The sequence below is a fragment of the Salvelinus sp. IW2-2015 genome, linkage group LG4q.1:29 (genome assembly GCF_002910315.2).
Source record: "Salvelinus sp. IW2-2015 linkage group LG4q.1:29, ASM291031v2, whole genome shotgun sequence".
Classification (NCBI taxonomy): Eukaryota; Metazoa; Chordata; class Actinopteri; order Salmoniformes; family Salmonidae; genus Salvelinus; species Salvelinus sp. IW2-2015.
In genome coordinates this window covers 15,008,292-15,026,648 of record NC_036842.1, presented here as the reverse complement: position 1 = coordinate 15,026,648, position 18,357 = coordinate 15,008,292, and positions in this window count along the sequence as shown.

Below are 18,357 nucleotides of genomic sequence, written 5' to 3'. Positions count from 1 at the left end.
AAAAAGACATGCCAAGACCCTCTTTGCGTCAGCGCGAAGTCCCAAAAGGTCGGACACCTCGGTTCCAATCAATTTAAAAACTTTGGGAAATACGTAAAGACGTCATTTCAACTCTCCCTATTCGCTAACAGCCAGGGGAAGGCGTATGCAGTGCATCTCAACCAATAGAAGACAGGCAAAGTTAAAGACAGGTCTCAAAGCAGATGATAAAATTTCCCATTCTCACACAGACATAGGAAAAGTGCTCTAAGTCGAGTTCTGTTTCACTTACAGACATAATTCCAACGGTTTTAGAAACTAGAGAGTGTTTTCTATCCAATAGTAAGAATAATATGCATATTGTACGAGCAAGAATTGAGTAGGAGACCGTTTACATTGGATACACATTTGTGCTATGTCGAAATAGCACCCCCCTAGTGGCAAGAAGTTAAACATTCTCTTTTCGGATACTCAAATGTCCTACTATTTTGGATGCAAGTATGGGTATTCATACATAGCCACTGACTCTTGCTAAACTAGAGACTGCCATTCTACCTTCTATTTATATTATCAGCATGTTTATTATATTACTTATTAGCATATCTTATTTTGCTATCATCCCCTATTTTACAAGTGCCTTTCACTCACGTGTGCTGTGTTATTTGCAATGATTTCCTTTCACTTGGCTTTTTACATTCTCACGTGTGAAATTGAATTGAATGAAGCATTTTCTTGCTTTGCATGGTGTGCTATGATTATACAGTTTGGCATGGACTATATTGACTACGAGACAGCTGTTGCCAATCCCTATCACCTCCTCCCGCCACAAACGAATTGCTTAACGCCCCAGAACTAGGAACAAAGGGAAATGCGCACAACCGTCTGACTCCTCGCTGCTCCTTGACCAGTGTCCCTCGCCACTGATTGCCTGTGGGAAAAATACTTTATAGCACTACTAAAGGAAAGTGCTTATTTCTAACATGTGATGTGGGACTCTAATTATTGATCAGTATACACTCTAATTGTTTGTTTATTGTCCTCCTCAACTACAGCCTCAAGGGACCCGCCCGACGCAGCACAGAAGCTACACTGAAAAAATAAAATAAATCCTCAGGATGAAAAAAGGTCAATGGCTTCAATAAATGTTGCTTTAAACCACATTCAAATAACATGTCACCAAAACATGATCGTATTAGGTTAGACTTAAAACAACACAAATCTGTGTAATAACTTCTTAAATGTAATCTAAAATATAATCTACGTAATCCCCAAAATTAATGATTAAACATGAGAGGGCCAGACACAATAACTACTATAGAATTGATGCATACTCCAAGAAAGGTTAAAATCTCACCTTTCTGTTAAAAATAGTTATACATTTCTGAGGTGTAGACACTTTTGAGGACATAAGCTCAATTACATCAAATCAAATCAATTATTTGTCATGTGCGCCGAATACAACAGGTGTAGACCTTACAGTGAAATGCTTACGTACAGGCTGTAACCAATGGTGCGGAAAAAAAGGTGTGTGTGTGTGTGTGTGTGTAGGTAAGTAAAGAAATAAAACAATAAAAATACATTTGAAAAAAGAGTAGTAAGGCTATATACAGACACCTGTTAGTCAGGCTTATTGAGGTAGTATGTACATGTAGGTATCGTTAAAGTGACTATGCATATATGATGAACAGAGAGTAGCAGAAGCGTAAAAAGAGGGGTTGGCGGGTGGTGGGACACAATGCAGATAGCCCGGTTAGCCAATGTGCGGGAGCACTGGTTGGTCGGGCCAATTTAGGTAGTATGTACATGAATGTATATACTGGATGGCAGGCAGCTTTGCCCCAGTGATGTACTGGGCCGTACGCACTACCCTCTGAAGTGCCTTGCGGTCAGAGGCCGAGCAATTACCGTACCAGGCAGTGATGCAACCGGTCAGGATGCTCTCGATGTTGCAGCTGCAGAACCTTTTGAGGATCTCAGGACCCATGCCAAATCTTTTTAGTTTCCTGAGGGGGAATAGGCTTTGTCGTGCCCTCTTCACGACGGTCTTGGTGTGTTTGGACCAATCTAGTTTGTTGTTGATGTGAACACCAAGGAATTTGAAGCTCTCAACCTGCTCCACTACAGTCCCGTCGATGAGAATGGGGACGTGCTCGGTGCTCCTTTTCCTGTAGTCCACAATCATCTCCTTAGTCTTGGTTACGTTGAGGGATAGGTTGATATTCTGGCACCACCCGGCCAGGTCTCTGACCTCCTCCCTATAGGCTGTCTCGTCGTTGTCTGTGATCAGGCCTACCACTGTTGTGTCGTCAGCAAACTTAATGATGGTGTTGGAGTCGTGCCTGTCCATGCAGTCGTGGGTGAACAGGGAGTACAGGAGGGGGCTGAGCACGCACCCCTGGGGAGCTCTAGTGTTGAGGATCAGCGTGGCAGATGTGTTGCTACCTACCCTCACCACCTGGGGGCGGCCCGTCAGGAAGTCCAGGATCCAGTTATAGAGGGAGGTGTTTAGTCCCAGGATCCTTAGCTTGGTGATGAGCTTTGAGGGTACTATGGTGTTGAACGTTGAGCTGTAGTCAATGAACAGCATTCTCACATAGGTGTTCCTTTTGTCCAGGTGGGAAAAGGCCGTGTGGATTGTAAAATAGATAGCATCATCTGTGGATCTGTTTGGGTGGTATGCAAATTGAAGTGGGTCTAGGGTTTCTGGGAAAATGGGGTTGATGTGAGCCATTACCATCCTTTCAAAGCACTTCATGGCTACGGACGTGAGTGCTACGCGTCTGTAGTCATTTAGGCAGGTTGCCTTTGTGTTCTTGGACACAGGGACTATGGTGGTCTGCTTGAAGCATGTTGGTATTACAGACTCAATCAGGAACATGTTGAAAATGTCAGTGAAGACACCTGCCAGTTGGTCAGCACATGCCCGGAGCACACGTCCTGGTACTCCGTCTGGCCCCGCAGCCTTGTGTATGTTGACCTGTTTAAAGGTCTTACTCACGTTGGCTACGGAGAGCATGATCACACAGTCGTCCGGAACAGCTGATGCTCTCATGCATTTCTCAGTGTTGCTTGCCTCGAAGCGAGCATAGAAGTGATTTAGCTTGTCTAGTAGGCTCGTGTCACTGGGTAGCTTGCGGCTGTGCTTCCCTTTGTAGTCTGTAATAGTTTGCAAGCCCTGCCACATCCGACGAGCGTCGGAGCCAGTGTAGTATGATTTAATCTTAGCCTTGTATTGACGCTTTGCCTGTTTGATGGTTCGTCGCAGGGCATAGCGGGGATTTCTTGTAAGCTTCCGGGTTAGAGTCCCGCACCTTGAAAGCGGCAACCCTTTAGCTCAGTGCGAATGTTGCCTGTAATCCATAGCTTCTGATTGGGGTATGTACGTACAGTCACTGTGGGGACGACGTCCTCAATGCACTTATTGATAAAGCCAGTGACTGATGTGGTGTATTCCTCAATGTCATCGGAAGAATCCCGGAAACATGTTCCAGTCTGTGATAGCAGAACAGTCCTGTAGTTTAGCATCTGCTTCATCTGACCATTTTTTTATAGACCGAGTCACTGGTGCTTCCTGCTTTAATTTTAGCTTGTAAGCAGGAATCAGGAAGATAGATTTGTGGTTGGATTTACCAAATGGAGGGCGAGGGAGAGCTATGTACGCGTCTCTGTGTGTGGAGTACAGGTGATCTAGAATTTTTTCCCTCTGGTTGCACATTTAACATGTTGATAGAGACTTGGTAGAACTGATTTAAGTTTCCCTGCATTAAAGTCTCCGGACACTAGGAGCGCCAACTCTGGGTGAGTGGTTTCCTGTTTGCTTATTTCCTTATACAGCTGACTGAGTGCGGTCTTAGTGCCATCATCTGTCTGTGGTGGTAAATAAACAGCCATGAAAAGTATAGCTGAGAACTCTCTAGGCAAGTACTGTGGCCTGCAGTTTATCACAATATACTCTACTTCAGGCGAACAAAATAGATTTCGTGCACCAGCTGTTGTTTACAAATATGCACAGACCGCCCCCTCTCGTCTTACCGGAGTGTGCTGTTCTGTCCTGCCGGTGCAGCGTGTATCCCGCTAGCTGAATATTCATGTCGTCATTCAGCCACGATTCCGTGAAGCATAGGATATTACAGTTTTTGATGTCTCATTGATAGGATATTCGTTATCTTACCTCGTCTAGTTTAATGTCCAATGATTGCACGTCTCCTCCGGCGCCATTTTTTGAGTACACAGTACAAATATGAAAAAAATATGAAATATTTGTTATGATGTAATTCCTATTCAACAAAACTGTATGAATAAGGCTTGAAATTACTTATATAATCAATGTATAAAACGACTAACTATAAGATTTAACCTGTAAAATATATATATATTTAGTGTTAGAGAAAATGTGCATATTTTCTTCATCAAAATGTCTGCCCCCATCACTGTGAACGTTTCACAGAGTTTGCACACACTGCAGCAAGGATTTTGGCCCACTCCTCCATACAGACCTTCTCCAGATCCTTCAGGTTTCGGGGCTGTCGCTGGGCAAGACGGACTTTCAGCTCCCTCCAAAGATGTTCTATTGGGTTCAGGTCTGGAGACTGGCTAGGTCACTCCAGGACCTTGAGATGCTTCTTACGGAGCCACTCCTTAGTTGCCCTGGCTGTGTGTTTCGGGTCGTTGTCATGCTGGAAGACCCAGCCACGACCCATCTTCAATGCTCTTACTGAGGGAAGGAGGTTGTTGGCCAAGATCTCGCGATACATGTCCCCATTCATCCTTCCCTCAATACGGTGCAGTCGTCCTGTCCCCTTTGCAGAAAATCATCCCCAAAGAATGAAGTTTCCACCTCCAGGCTTCACGGTTGGGATGGTGTTCTTGGGGTTGTACTCATCCTTCTTCTTCCTCCAAAYACGGCGAGTGGAGTTTAGACCAAAAAGCTCTATTTTTGTCTCATCAGACCACATGACCTTCTCCCATTGACACTCATATGACATCATGTTACACAATACATTTATGTTTTGTTCGATAATGTGCATATTTATATCCACAAATCTCGGTTTACATTGGCGCCATGTTCAGAAATATCTCTAAAACATCCGGAGTAATTACAGAGAGCCATGTCAAATAACAGAAATACTCATCATAAACTTTGATGAAAGATACATGTTTTACATATAATTAAAGCTACACTCAAAAAGGCTTTTCGGCGAAAGCATAAGATGCTATCATCTGATGATAGCACAACAGTAAACAAAGAGAAGGTAGCATATTTCAACCCTGCAGGCACAACACAAAACGCAGGAATAAAATATAAATCATGCCTTACCTTTGACGAGCTTCTTTTGTTGGCACTCCAATATGTCCCATAAACATCACAAATGGTCCAATTAATTCCGTCCATATATATACAAAATGTCCATTTATTTGGCGCGTTTGATCCAGAAAAAAACAGCTTCCAATTTGCGCAACGTCACTACAAAATATCTCAATAGTTACGTGTAAACTTTGCCAAAACATTTCAAACTACTTTTGTAATACAACTGTAGGTATTTTTAAATGTTAACTTATTATGGCTGAAGGGGCAGTATGGACACATGAATGTCTGAGGAATTTTAATTATGAGATTTCTGTTTTATTGAATTTGGCGCCCTGCACTTCGACTGGCTGTTGTCATATCGATCCCGTTAACGGGACTGCAGCCATAAGAAGCTAATAATCAATCAAATTATAGACGAGACTATCTTTGTTCAATACAGGAAGACAACAAACTAACGCTACTTTCCGAGTCATGCGCCTCTCAAAAAGTACACTTCAAGTGACCCACGTTCAAGATGGCCGTACTTCTTCATTACACAAAGGAATAACCTCAACCAATTTCCAAAGACTGGTGACATCCAGTGGAAGCGGTAGGAACTGCAAACAAGTCAATTAGAAATCTAGTATCCCAATAAAAACTCATTGAACAGACAGTGACTTCAAAAATAAAAAATTCTGAATGGTTTGTCCTCGGAGTTTTGCCTGCTACATAAGTTCTGTTATACTCACAGACATGATTCAAACAGTTTTACAAACGTCAGAGTGCTTTCTATCCAAATCTACTAATAATATGCATATCTTATATTCTGGGGATGAGTAGAAGGAAGTTGAAATTGGGCACGCTATTTATCCAAAAGTGAAAATGCTGCCCCCTATCCTAGAGAAGTTAAAGAAAAACTAACAGGTCTGTGAGAGCTGGAATTCTTACTGGTTGGTAGGTGATCAAATACTTATGTCATGCAATAAAATGCAAATTAATTACTTAAAAATCATACAATGTGATTTTCTGGATTTTTGTTTTAGATTCCGTCTCTCACAGTTGAAGTGTACCTATGATAAAAATTACAGACCTGTTTTGTAAGTAAGAAAACCTGCAAAATCGGCAGTGTAAATCAAATACTTGTTCTCCCCACTGTATATTGGTAGTAGAAATGAAACAGACACTTTGTTTAAGTATTACAATTATCCTTTAGAAATACAATTGCAGGCAGAAATTGGTACAGAGTACAGTATATGACAGCTCTCCCCAGGTTCTGCAAAATGTCTAAGACATCCTGTAACTCATATAGCCTCTCCCAGTCCTCCTTGCGTGAGTTTCCCTGGCAACAACATTTTAATACATCTAACCTCCCCCTGACAGCAGAAACCATCTTGTCAGCAATTAAAAGCTCAGAAGTGGGTTTGAACGAAACTTGACCTTTCATCACAAGTATAGGGTCATAACAAGGTGAACGAGTCCAAGCATCTTCTGACAGGTGGATGTTTTCATCAGGCCTGCGGCAGTCGTATTCTCAGAACCTCAGAGAGCCAAGTGGGGCCCAGACAGGAGGAGTATGAACGCAGGGCACAACACTCAAAACAGGTGTGAATACACACACAGAGGTCTCCTAAAAGAGGAGACCTTACAGTTAGTCATAACACAATTTGTTAACCCTTTAAAAAGGCATGAGGTCTTGGTTTAACCCCTTCAATCCCACCTTTGAGGCCACCAGGCCTCAGCAAAAGCGAAGGAACTCAAGCATAGTGATTATAAGAATCATCCATAAAAGGTGTATTAGATTGCAAGCAATCCTCAGGAAATTGAGGATAGAAATAAGGGTCTGGGGGATGAAGAACATGAGGCATAAACATGCCTGGCCTAACCTTATGAAGTACACATGCTATTTGCACAGAATGCACAAATGCAAATTAACAAAACGATCAGTGGGAGCAGTAATGGAACCAAAATGGAAAACTTAAATCCAAAATGTCCTAGTTCATCTTTCAACCACCCAAACGGGAACCAGGAGTCTTCTCCTGTGGGGGTGTAGGTATCAGCCAACTGTGTTAATTCTTTCAAAATCTCTGTCATATTATCAGAGGAGTCAGGGAGAAGCATAACACATTCAGTGGGGGAAATAGAATTTAGGGCCCTGCAATATCCACCCTCCTTAGCCAGGATGTAGTCTAATGCCAGGCTATGCCTGGCTGTAACAGCTTTAAGATTTTGAACATCAGTAGAAAGAAGGGCAAAACCAGCAATAGTCAAATTCATATAGGCCTGCATTGAGTAGGTGATGTTATTAATCCAATCTCCTAATTCCAAACCCTGGGAAGAGTGCCAATCCGAATAGTTCACCATTGCTACGAGAAAATCCACTAGCCAAGCCGTTATCTGCCATTGCTCGTTTCACATGGCTACTGCGGTGCGCTGTGGAGTTACGCTTAGCCTCCAATAGGGTCAGCAGGGGTATGATTGCGACTTTAATTTGAGTTTGGCCTAAATAACAGCAACCATCCCACCCATTAGGCAATTGTAGGTAGCCATTTTCACCGCAAACCCACACAACACCATTAGGAGCCCCCAATCCAGACCCTATAACGGATATGGGCACTCCTGTTATAGATTTAGAAAAGGTTAATGCATGATTCATATTAAGGGAGGGTTTGGTAGTTGGTGGCACACCCGAGTAACTCCTAAGGTTGTCTGAAAGGCCCATGGTGATACTACCTCTACCACAAAGACAAAGTTGGGGTTCGCTTACAGGTCTCAAATTGTTCAAGACAGGTTCTATCTTCTGATTTCCAAATGACAAAGGCAGTGGATGAACGGGATATGTAGGACATTCAATAGCAGAGGAGATTATATAATTTAGAGGCATACTTACTACCCCTAAACATAAGGGCGGATCCTAGACTAAGGCTCTTGATGGACCCATTCCTGGGGTGTATATTTCTCATTTGGGCACATGGATTGGTAAACTGACCAGAAACCTTATGAGAGCCAATAGTTTGGTTAATCGTGGTGGAATACTCTTTGGAGACATATAATTGGACGCATCTGGGTTGATTCCTAGCTGTCTTAACTTGTTGGAGGATGCATGAGAGGATACTGCATGCGGTAGGCGTACTTAGCAATGGGACTACAATTGATCCAAACAATTCACTCTGACTCTGAGGGTTTTTTAAGACGACAACTTACGAACCAATAGTCATGGCTTTTCGGCTCCCGTTCTGAACCATTCTTACCCATTGGTTACTGGTTTTCAATTGATGCCCTTGGATCTCTATTCCCCCCAACAAAGGCTGCTGGTGGATTATCAAAGGTTTACCCCAAGTTTTGTTTTTAACAATGTGACCATAGTGGTCAATAGGGGGGCGCTGTTTTCACTTTGGGAAAAATCGTGCCCAAATGAAACGGCCTCGTACTCTTTTCTAGATCATACAATATGCATATTATTATTACTATTGGATAGAAAACACTCAGAAGTTTCTAAAACTGTTTGAATTATATCTGTGAGTAGAACAGAACTCATTTTGCAGCAAACTTCCTGTCAGGAAGTGAAAAATCTGAAAACGAGGCTCTGTTTCAGGGCCTGCCTATTCAACCGGCATTTATTTATCGATATGCATGCACTTCATACGCCTTCCACTAGATGTCAACAGGCAGTGGAAGGTGGAATGGGGTGTCTAGCTTGATCTGAGGCCGAACAAGAGCTTTTGGAGTGACAGGTCCGGAATTTTCTTTGTCTTCTCAGGCGCGCGGCGGAGCTCGACATTTTGTTCAGAAAAGCGTTCGGTATACACGGCGAATATCTCCTGCTCTGATTTTATTTGATACATATGATAATAACATCATAAAGTAGTTTTTTTCAACCGAGTTTTATCAGTTTATTCAAAGTTTATTGGGACCTTTGGAGTTTTCCGTTCTTTGCGTCAAGAGAGGATGGGAATGTTAGCAAACATGGCTAACATTGTGGCGCGAATTCGACAGAAGAAATGGACATTCTAAAACCAAACAACGATTTATTCTGGACCAAGGACTCCTTGTACAACATTCTGATGGAAGCTCAGCAAAAGTAAGAAAACATTTATGATGTTATTTTGTATTTCTGTGTAAAATGTTGACTCCTATTCTCCGCCGTTTTGGTGAGCGCTGTCTCACAATAACGCAAGCTGTATGTTATGGTAAAGTTATTTTTAAAAATCTAACACAGCGGTTGCATTAAGAACCAGTGTATCTTTCATTTGCCATACAACAAGTCTTTTTATGTAAAGTTTATGATGAGTTCTTTGGTCAGATTAGGTGAGTGTCCAAAATATCTCCGGAGATTCTGGTGAATCGATGCTACGTATTCACAATGTATAACCAGGATTTGTAGCTATAAATATGCACATTTTCGAACAAAACATAAATGTATTGTATAACATGATGTTATAAGACTGTCTGATGAATTTGTTCAAGGTTAGTAATTAATTTTATATCTATTGCTGGTTTTTGCGAAAGCTACCTTTGCGGTGAATAAATGCGTTTGTGTGTTTGGCTATTGTGGTAAGCTAATATAATTCTATATTGTGTTTTCACTGTAAAACACTTAAAAAATCGGAAATATTGACTGGATTCACAAGATGTTTATCTTTCATTTGCTGTACACCATGTATTTTTCATAAATGTTTTATGATGAGTATTTATGTATTTCACATTGCTCTCTGTAATTATTCTGGTGCTTTGGTGCTATTTTTGATGGTAGCTGAAATGTAAAACTATGATTTATACCTCAAATATGCACATTTTCGAACAAAACATAAATGTAGTGTATAACATTTATAGACTGTCATCTGATGAAGTTGTTTCTTGGTTAGTGACTAATTTTATCTCTATTTTGTCGTTTTGTGAAAGCTACCTATGCGGTGGAAACATGGTGAAAATATGCGGTTGTGTGTTTGGCTATTGTGGTTAGCTAATATAATACATATTGTGGTTCGCTGTAAACATTTTAAAAATCGGAAATATGGCTGGATTCACAAGATGTTTATCTTTCATTTGCTGTATTGGACTTGTGATTTCATGAAAATTATATTATATGATATCCCTGTACCGTTAGGCTATGCTAGTCAGCTTTTTGATTGAGGATGCTCCCGATCCGGGGGAGAGAAGTGGTAGAGGATAAGACAGCGCTACATGGAGACAGGATGGACAGCCATTCGTCCTCGCAGTGGCAGACCACGTGTAACGACACCTGCACAGGATTGTTACATCCGACCATTACACCTGCGGACAGGTACAGGATGGCAACATCAACTGCCCGAGTTACACCAGGAACGCACAATCCCTCCATCAGTGCTCAGACTGTCCGCAATAGGCTGAGAGAGGCTGGACTGAGGGCTTGTAGGCTTGTTGTAAGGCAGGTCCTCACCAGACATAACTGCAACAACGTCGCCTATGGTCCAGCGATGGTGGGCTTGGGCCAAGACAGGACTGGCAAAAAGTGCTCTTCACTGAAGAGGCGATGGTCGGATTTGCGTTTATCTTCGAAGGAATGAGCATTACACCAAGGCCTGTCCTCTGGAGAAGACGATTTGGAGGTGGAGGGTCCGTCATGAACTGGGGCTGTGTCACAGCATCATCAGACTGAGCTTGTTGTCATTGCCAGCAATCTAAACGCTTGCGTTACAGGGAAGACATCCTCCTCCCTCATGTGGTACCCTTCCTGTAGGCTCATCCTGACATGACCCTCCAGCATGACAATGCCACCAGCCATACTGCTCGTTCTGTGCAAGACAGGAATGTCAGTGTTCTGCCATGGCCAGCGAAGAGATCTCAATCCCATTGAGCACGTCTGGGACCTGTTGGATCGGAGGGTGAGGGCTAGGGCCATTTCCCCCAGAATGTCCGGGAACTTGTAGGTGCCTTGTTGGAAGAGTGGGGTTACATCACACAGCAATAACTGGAAATCTGGTGCAGTTCATGAGGAGGAGATGCACTGCAGTACTTAATGCAGCTGGTGGCCACACAAGATACTGACTGTTACTTTTGATTTTGATCCCCCCCCCTCCCCCCTTTGTTCAGGGACACATTTCATTTTTTGTTAGTCACATGTCTCTGGAACTTGTTGAGTTTATGTCTCAGATGTTGAATCTTGTTATGTTCATACAAATATTTACACATGTTAAGTTTGCTGAAAATAAATGCAGTTGACAGTGAGAACACATTTCTTTTTTTGATGAGTTTAGTACATTTATACGCGTGTTTTGTAAAAACCTGGACAAAACCAGGTGACAGATATTAGTCTTACTATCTCACTCTTGCCGCGTGATCCACCCGTGGGCCCGGCGACACACAGTGGAGACGAGAGGCAGAGGCAGAACTGGTTTGCCAGAGAGTGATTTACTCCACAGGCTATCAGCACCTCTGGAGCAGCCCCTAGACTCCCACAAGGGATGATTAAGTGCATCCGCAGCCTGGTGTTGGTCCAGATCAGTCATTTCAGACGTACATGGGGAGGCAAGCAGAACCGCATGAGTATGGCAGCAGGAAGCAGCATTCTTAGCAGCAGCATCAGCACCTGCATTACCTAAACTAATGCTATCAGTGTTGCCTGTGTGGGCATGGACCTTAAGAATAGCCAAGTTGGCAGGAAGCAACATAGCTTCAAGCAGGGCTTCTATCTGTAAACAGTGTTTAATAGGGGTACCAGACGCGTTAATAACAAAGTCCCTACCCTTCCAAACGCCAACCCAGGAGAGGCAGCACCAGAATAAATGTTAATTTTCAAACCACTACCTAATATACATGCTCAGTAAGTGCTTGAAGCTCAGCTTGTTGTGCTGAGAAATGTTCATGCAAGGGCTGTTCAATCAACAATGACCTATCCAGTGAGACTATACCAAACCCTGCATGTTTCCTACCAGTCTCGCTACCAATAAAGGCAGAGCCATCAACAAAGAGAGTAACATCAGGAAGCTCAAGAGGTTCATCATAAAGGTCAGGTTGGGCGTTGGACTTGATCAGGACAGTAGTGTGGTTCTCCAACTTCCAGAGACAAGTGCAGTTGTGCTGGGTTAACTTCTTAGTGATCCCTTCGCACGCCAATCACGTTAACGGGATTGATTTGACAACACCCAGTGAAATAGCAGCGCGCCAAATTCAAAACCAGAAATACTCATTATAATAATTCATAATAATACGTGTTATACATCGGTTTAAAGATGAACTTCTTGTTAATCCAGCCACAGTGTCAGATTTCAAAAAGGCTTTACGGCGAAAGCAAACCATGCTATTATCTGAGGACAGCACCCCATCAAACAAACACATGAAAATCACAACTCAACCTGCCAGGCGCAACACAAAAGTCAGAAATAACGATATAATTCATGCCTTACCTTTAAAGATCTTCTTCTGTTGGCACTCCAATATGTCCATTAACCTCTTGACGCTAGGGGTCAGATTTTTTTTATAACGTTCTCAAGGTAAACGGACTATTTCTCAGGTCCAGATCGTAGAATATGCATATAATTTACAGATTAGGATAGAAAACACTCCAAAGTTTCCAGAACTGTCAAAATATTGTCTGTGAGTATAACAAAACTGATTCTGCAGGCAAAAACCTGAGAAAATCTAACCTAGAAGTGATTAAAAAAAAAAAATGTAATCTGTGTTTCCTGGCCCGTCTTTCTTCCATTTAAAGGGGAAGATTCCTTTTCCAATTCCTTTTCCAATTGCTTCCTCAGGCTGTGAACAGGCTTTAGACATAGCTGCAGGCTTTTATATTTAAAAATTAGCGAGATTTTTCAAAACTAGTCAGGTGTCCTCTGATTAGTTCCTGGGCGCGAGAGGGGTAGCTCTCCATTTTCTTTCTCTCTTTTATTGAATAGGTTACGGTCCGGTTGAAATATTATCGRTTATGTTTGTTAAAAACAACCTGACGATTGATTGTAAAAAACATTTGACATGTTTCTACGACCATTACGGATACTTTTTGGAATTTTCGTCGAACGGAACGAGGCTGTGGTTTTCTGAACATAACGCGCAACCCAAATGGCATTTTTTTGGCCATTTTTTTTCATTTAATATAAACAAAAATAACATTTATTGTGTAACTGGGAGTCTTGTGAGTGCAAACATCCGAAGATTTTCAAAGGTAAGCGATTAATTGTATTGCTTTTCCGACTTTCGTGACCATGCTAATTTGGGGCTAGCTGTTCTAGCATCGATTGATACACTCACAAAAGCTTGGATTGCTTTCGCTGTAAGCATATTTTCAAAATCTGACACGATAGGTGGATTAAGTCTTTTTCCATATTGGGGTATTTCCCAATTAAAAACTGTAGAGGGGTGGCGGGTTTCATTGCGACCGGCCCCTCAAACAACTCTGAGCTCCCGTCTGCCATATCTAAAAAATAAAAAAATAATAATTACTTGTAATGGGTCTACTTGTAATGTGAATACATATAAATGAATGCAAAATAACCCTATATGTGTATAGTCTATCCTTTAACTCGCAAAAGTTTATTTAAAGCAAGGTGATAAGTAAATTATTTATTTTTTAACACATGGGTAGGTCTATTTCCTAATACAGCAAGGGTGTATGCATTAAGGTTTATACCCCCACAGGCAACTCTTCCAGCATCTGATCCGAATGTCCACTAAACAAATACACAGGCATTATATTGCTTATAACTAACTCCTGATTTAACTTCTCTGCGCTACGGATCCCTTTTACGGTATCATTTTCCTAAACAACCGCTAGAATTGCAGGGCGCCAAATGCAAAAATATTACTAAAAATATTTATAATCATGCAATCACAAGTGAAATATAACAAAACACAGCTTAGCTTGCTGTTAATCCACCTATCGTGTGTCCCACCATCCAGTCATACCACACAGAAAACATGATACATAGAACAATTACAGAATACCTTATCTGAAAAATATTCAAACCCTTAACTCTATCACAAGCGTTTCTACTTGGAATTTGTGGCCTAAATCCTTTCACCAAGTCTCATCACAATAATCTCAACAATTGGTGTTTATACTTGGAATTTGTGCCCTAAGTCCTATCACCAACTCTCATAATCATAAACATTTAACACAGGAATTCATAACCTATTTCCACCTAGGTGGTCTGTGCTTCCTCCCATGAATTGCACAACAATAGGTTCACACTTTCAATTATTTCATCATTACACAGAAATGTATGTTCGTTTAAATTTAACAGCGAGGTGCCACTTATTTGCCAGAATGAGTCATTAACCACAACGTGCTACAGCAAATTACAGACATTAGATATAACAGGCATCTGCTTACCTTATAATTTTGTAGTGCTTGCACGTGGGTCAATGGTCACTCCAGCGAAGAGGTCACCCGCTCCTGGCAAGCTCGCCAAAGTGTTGATCAATTTCTTCAACAGATGATCAGGTCTATATAATTATCAAATGTATATTGGTAGTAGAAAGGAAACACAGACTTTGGCAGTTTGTTATTAAGGCAAATGAAAGTTCACATGTTCCAGAAGGCATTTCTGCCCCAAAAATTTAAAGTTTACGTACAAATGCCTCTCCTGTGAAGCAGTGATGCTCAACATATGCCTAGTTTCCTGAAATGAGTCACATATTGTTTGTTTAAATCTATCAAAAGTAGATAACTTTACAGACCATGAGTGGTCTTGTTGCACTACATGTAATATGGACATGAATATAGGGTCCTTATGGTGGAGCTCATTCCTGATTCATTTAGGATATTAGATCAATCTGAGTTCACCAAATCTCTGGACACATCTTTTAGAAATCGCAGTTTTGAGAGATATTACTTAAAATCACAGAAGGCTATTGCAAGAAACTGCATAACGTCATTTTTCTGTTAACTTCTTTGGGACAGGGGGGCAGTATTGAGTAGCTTGGATAAAAAGGTGCCCAGAGTAAATGCCTGCTACTCAGTCCTAAAAGCTAGAATATGCATATAAGTAGTATATGAATAGAAATGAAGCATGGGTATTCCAGGAAAACAGTTTACATTAAAAAGGCCCGTTGTTGTAATTACATGAAAGTAAGTAGGCTACCAGAGGTTTTTTCTAGCCGTGGTTGGTTTTCATAATAGCAGTGACTTCGTTGCTCTGGATATGTTATAAAGAAGGTGGAGAAGCTCTCGATTATTATTTCAATTATCCTAACCTCCAATAATAGTGGGGATAGGGCAGCCATGTCACATGAGGAACCGCCAGGGTGGAAGTGGTGGCTCTGCTTCACGTTTGGTCACCCTGAGGGGCGGAATATTAATCACACTCTGTTTCCAAGTCATTAAAAAGATTAAGTGACGTTTATTAGATGGAGGAGGGAAATAAACAACCCCTTAATTGGCTCAAATCTCTCAGCTTTGCCATTGAATTGGAGGTTAAAGCTGCTAGTGAATGAGGTGTAGAGCTCAGGTATAGAATGACCTTTGAATTTTAGCCTTCTCTTCTCTCCAAGTGGTGTTGTCCATAAAATGTTGAATGGTTGAACTAATTCCCTGACTGCAATGTGGACCATGATAGTATAGCTCAGTTATATTAGCCTAGATCCTTCTGCCACGTACACTGAGCTTCCTGTAAGTCATGTCCAATGAGCTTCCTGTTCAGCCATGTCCACATCACTTCCTGTTGAACACGTAACAAGTAAGAGCTTGGTTTAGTTTTTTTGAAAAGTTTGTTGTTTGAAAGTGTATTGGAAAGTTATTGGTGGCTAGGAGTTGGCATCAGTTGCTGGGACTGCTTGTCTCTTTCCAGCGATCCTGCTGACCAAGGACGGGTCTGAGGAGCTATTTGGCAACGCATATCAAGCTAGTGGTGTTTTCTTGAATGCAGCCCGCAACGCAGCTAGCCATTGGGGCTGGGACCACAGATTGTCACGGGTTTGTGGCTGTGCTGTTTGTTGTTTTCAATCTTCCCTGTGACCTTCCCTGTCTGGAACCTACAGTGGCTTGCGAAAGTATTCCCCCCCTTGGCATTGTTCTTATTTTGTTGCCTTACAACCTAGATTTTAGATGGATTTTTGGGGGGGTTTCTATCATTCGATTTACACAACATGCCTACCACTTTGAAGATGCAAAATATTTTTTATTGTCAAACAAACAAGAATTAAGACAAAAAAATTGAAAACTTGAGCGTGCATAACTATTCACCCCCCAAAAGTCAATACTTTGTAGATCCACCTTTTGCAGTAATTACAGCTGCAAGTCTCTTGGGGTATGTCTCTACAAGCTTGGCACATCTAGCCACTGGGATTTTTGCCCAATCAAGGCAAAACTGCTCCAGCTCCTTCAAGTTGGTTGGGTTCCGCTGGTGTAGACCAATCTTTAAGTCATACCACAGATTCTCAATTGGAATGAGGTCTGAGCTTTGACTTGGCCATTCCAAGACATGTAAAGGTTTCCCCTTAAACCATTCGAGTGTTGCTTTAGCAGTATGATTAGGGTCATTGTCCTGCTGGAAGGTGAACCTCCGTCCCAGTCTCAAATCTCTGGAAGACTGAAACAGGTTTCCCTCAAGAATTTAGTGCCATCCATCATTCCTTCAATTCTGACAAGTTTCAAAGTCCCTGTAGATGAAAAATGGGATGGTGTTCTCTGGGTGAAGGGAGGTGTTGGTTTTGCACCAGACATTTTCCTTGATGGCCAAAAAGCTAAATTTTACCCTCATCTGACCAGATTACCTTCTTCCATTTGTTTGGGGAGTCTCCCACATGTTTTTTGGCGAACACCAAAAGCAATGGATTTTTTCTGGCCACTCTTCCGTAAAGCCCAGATCTGTGGAGTGTACGGCTTAAAGTGGTACTATGGACAGATACTCCAATCTCCGCTGTGGAGCTTTGCACCTCCTTCAGGATTATCTTTGGTCTCTTTGTTGCCTCTCTGATTAATGCCCTCATTGCCTGGTCCGTGGGTTTTGGTGGGTGGCCCTCTCTTGGCAGGTTTGTTGTGGTGCCATATTCTTTCCATTTTTTAATAATGGATTTAATGGTGCTCTGTGGGATGTTCAACGTTTCAGATATTTTTTATAACCCATCCATGATCTTTACTTCTCCACCACTTTGTCCCTGACCTGTTTGGAGAGCTCCTTGGTCTTTATGGTGCCGCTTGCTTGGTGGTGCCCCTTGTTTAGTGGTGTTGCAGACTCTGGGGCCTTTCAGAACAGGTGTATATATCCTGAGATCATGTGACAGATCATTTGACACTTAGATTGTACACAGGTGGACTTTATTTAACAAATTTTGGGACTTCTGAAGGTAATTGGTTGCAACATATCACATTTAGGGCTTAATAGCAAAGGGGGTGAATACATATGCACGCACCACCTTTCCGTTTCAAATTGATATATATATTTTTTAAACAAGTTATTTTTTTGATTTCACTTCACCAGTTTGGACTATTTTGTGTATGTCCATTACATAAAATCAATTTAAATGACATGTTGTAATGCAACAAAATAGGAAAAACGCCAAGGGGGATGAATACTTTTGCAAGGCACTGTACCATTGAGGACGGTAGTGTCTCTCTATCACATGTGAAGGATCTTTTAAACGAACAAAAAGAGACCCACAATCAGTTGTTATAACAACAAGAAAATAGCTTCAATTGTTTTGTCCAAATACTTGTGGATTCTACTAATAACATAACAGATGACCTGCCCAGAGAGGTACAGGACCTGAAGAACAGTTTTGCAGTTCTCCCAGGGTCAGCTTGATGAGTTGAAACAGGAGAGCAACAAGATGACAACAATCTTTAAGTCATTGTGAGAGGACATCAGTTCTGTGTGTGAATCCATGATAACAATGACAGATAAATCTCGAGGGACAATCAAGCCAGAACAACATGGTGGATGGAACTAATGAATCTCCACATGAGACCTGGACGGAGTCTGAGGACAAAGTGAGGGAAATGATCTCTGAGACAGACCACATGAAGATTGAGGTGGAGCGTGCCTACAGGACTGGAAACCCCACCATCGGCCCAGGTGATAGGCCCAGGCCGATAGTGGTCAAGTTCCTGAGGTTCAAGGACAAGGACAAGGTAGCTGTTCTGGAAAGTTCAAGAACTTGGCAAGAACGTATATATT